The sequence below is a fragment of the Mustelus asterias genome, chromosome 13 (genome assembly GCF_964213995.1).
Source record: "Mustelus asterias chromosome 13, sMusAst1.hap1.1, whole genome shotgun sequence".
Lineage (NCBI taxonomy): Eukaryota > Metazoa > Chordata > Chondrichthyes > Carcharhiniformes > Triakidae > Mustelus > Mustelus asterias.
The window spans coordinates 21,650,466-21,653,925 of NC_135813.1; the positions used below are offsets into that span (position 1 = coordinate 21,650,466).

At 44.0% G+C, this 3,460-nt stretch overlaps 1 non-coding gene across 1 annotated transcript; it reads left to right on the forward strand.

The window, feature by feature from the left end:
• The first annotated feature begins 328 nt into the window (after positions 1 to 328).
• LOC144503190 (U2 spliceosomal RNA) lies at positions 329 to 521 on the forward strand. Its single transcript, XR_013499426.1, has one exon. It is a non-coding gene; the product is annotated as a U2 spliceosomal RNA (small nuclear RNA).
• Positions 522 to 3,460: the final 2,939 nt, after the last annotated feature.

Below are 3,460 nucleotides of genomic sequence, written 5' to 3' on the forward strand. Positions count from 1 at the left end.
TTTAGGATTCAGCCAGTTAGGTCTGTGGTGGTGCTATTGAACCATGCTTGATGATGGGCATTGAAGTTCTCCAACCTGGGTACACTGTGCCTTTGCCAACCTGAGTGTTTTCTCCAAGTGGTGTTCAACATGGAGGAGTACTGCATATTCATGGGGGGGGGGGGGGGGGTGCAGTGTGCAGGAGGAGAAGGGGTCCGGTGGGTAGTAAGCCGCATGAGGTTCCCTTGCTCTTGTTAGATATGTTGCCAGTGCTGGGGAGACCTTGTTAGACCCCTGGTTTGAGCGAGGATAACATGAGCTCAAAGGTGAACTGAAAATTGATGATGGCAAAGCTTCTCGGCCTTTTGGCTAAGATCAAGTGTAGTATGGATCGCCTGCACTTGGTTGGGGTCATTGGGTTGCGCTGGGGCTTCATATGTTTCATATGAAGCAATTTTTTAAAGCGGCATCTCGGCCTTTTGGCTAAGATGCAAATGAGCTCAAGTCTTGGAGGAGGATCCTCCCCCTTCTCCAATCAGCTTGACTCATGTAGATCAGGCCCAGGACAGGGTGGTTTTGGTCTCCCGTCCTGTCTTGTCAGCCTGGATCTGAAATGTCTCAACTTGTTGAGACTCTGAATTGGATTTGATTTGATTGAATTGGAAAAGTATTAAAAAAAAGCACATAATGTCACCTTTGTGCAAAGGTGTTTACTTATGCTCCAAAACCCAGTACAACAAAAAGATCATTTACAATATACCTAAAGTAACGATGTTCAAACAGACAAGCAATTAATCAAACACAAAACAAGCACTTCACCAGTATGACTTCACAGGTAGAAGCTACCTGTCAAAAAGAGAGCCCCTTTTACACAAGAAATCTCCCAACCACAGAGATCTGAACATGTGCAACTTTTGGGCAGGCACTATAATGAACAAAGAAAAGCGAGTGAAGTAAAACAAACAAATATCAAACGTCAAGTCAATGAGTTGCATTGAGGTTATTAACAGAGTGCTAGTAGGCCGGTGACCGGGTTCTCCATCGCAGATTTCATGGGTTCCAGATTTGATTTTGGGAATTCCCAGGGCAACTCCTTTCTGACTGTGTCAATGGGACAGAACATCGCCAGGGATGGTGAGGGTGTCAAGGAAATTGTCTGAAAGATATGATTTTGTGAATATGACTATTTCAGGCTGTTGTCTGACTAATCTGTGGGACAGCTCTCCCAATTTCAGCAGATGCCCTGAGATGTTAGTGAGGAAGATTGTGCAGCGTCGACATGGCAAGGTTTGCCATTATCGTTTCCAGTGTCCGGGTCAGTGTTGGGTGATCCGTCTGGTTTCACTCCGTATCAGTTTGATCCAACTGAGTGGCTTGCTGGGTCATTTCAGAGGGCATTTAAGAGTCAACCCCACATTGCTGCGGGTTTGGAGTCACATGTAGGCCAAACCAGACAAGGACGGCAGATTTCCTTCTCTAGTGACCCAGATAGACTTGTATGACGATCTTCACAATTACTGAGACAGATTTATTCTTTGAAATTAAATTCCATTAGCTGCTGTGGTGGGATTCAAAACTGTGTCCCCAGAGCATTGGCCTGGGCATCTGGATTACTAACCTGGCCACATCACTACCATGCCACTTCCTCCTTATTAATCCATCCAACTTTCCACCCTTTCACACAAAGAGTCAAACCATCCCATAGTGTTATTCTTTGTGCTCTCCCTTCAGCAGCCTGATACAACTAAAGAAGATGGTGCACTTCTACAAGTGTTAAACCAAAATAATAGTTAACAGTTTAAATACTTAGCTTGGAGTAGATCAGTTGGTGCGGCCTGGTAAAAAGGAGTCTTTTTCCACTCTTGCATTATAGTTTAGTTGAGCACAAATGACCGGGCTTGAAGATCAGGATTATTGCAGAATTTTATTGAAGAGATGGCTTCTCGGCAGATCATGCAGTAGGTTCCGTGTGTATTCCTTATTAGGAGATCCAATTTCTGTAAAGATGGACTTCGAGTTTTTGGAATCAGGCTGGAAAGCTTTTAAAGAATTTACAGCCATCTGCTTCTTTAAAGGCACAAGAGAACACTGCCTTTTATGCAATTGCCATCTCTTTGGTGGATTTTCTGCTGCTTGCCCTAGTCTCTCGCAATCTTTAGATCAAACGCATTTTCTCAAACCAGTTTTGATCACATGACTAATACTGGCATTGGTCAACCAGGATGGTTTGAAAGCCCAAAGCCATGACTGCACAATAGGAGATAGATGGTGGTCTTTCACACTTAACTGGTGGATAAATGGCCATCAACTTTCCATTATTGAGGGCTAACCTAGAGACAGAGTCTAGGAGTCCACTGACTGTATTTTGAGTAAATTTCAAACAATAGCAGGCATGAATTCCACAGAGTAGTACTGTCTAGATATGTCCATTCCAGAGACAGATTCTCACCCAAGGTGATTCAATTAGAACTTCCCAGAAACTGATGGGCTTGAGTCAACAAAGGTCACCTGACCCATTGGCAACTATGTTAACAGTTCATCAGTGCCCATTAAAAAAGATAGTTCGAAAAGCTTCCATACAAGCACAGTCCATGTTTGAAGTTACGAATATGATGTCTGCCTTTACTGGGCATGACGCCATGCCTCATCTTCCCTCACTTTGGAATGCATTAGCCACTGTCTACCTGATATAAAACTGGTACATTGGTCACTGAATTTGTCTCTCTCCTCCTCATTCTGCTTCCAGTGTTAATTGCCTGGATTAGCATTTCTATAAGCCAGAGAAGGATTTTCCTGGTTTGCGAATGTTCCAGTATATAATGTATACTGGGTCACGTGCTCTGGAATTTACATGAAAGATAGCAATGAGACCTGTCTGGTGCATTAGCCACAGACATGGAAGGAATGGGACAGCTCTGATTTCATGTAGCAAGCATTGATAGTCACATGACCACCAACAATTGACATGTTTGTGCTTGATAAACTACAGTCATCTACTTGGAGAATTATTAGAATCCATAGAAGGTGCAGAAGGTGGTCATTCAGCCCATCGAGTCTGCACCGACCACAATCCCACCCAGGACCTAGCCCCATAACCCCATGCATTTGCCATACCTAGTCCCTCTGACACGAAGAGGCAATTTAGCATGGCCAATCCACCTAACCCGCACATCTTTGGACTCTAGGAGGAAACCACAGCACGCAGAGGAAACCCACGCAGACATGGGGAGACACGGGCACAAGCAGTGACCCAAGTCGGGAATCGAACCCAGGTCCCTGGCGCTGTGAGACAGCAGTGTTAACCATTATTTTCATCTTTGAGCATAAAAGGTTAAGCCATTCACCAATGTGCAAGTTGCACTTTGGATATAGGTTCAACTGATGTTATGGACAAAACACTCAAATTATCGTACAACAATTTCCTTTATTGTACTTTACCAGGTTACCACAAAAGTATTAAACTCCACTCTAAAGGGCATCA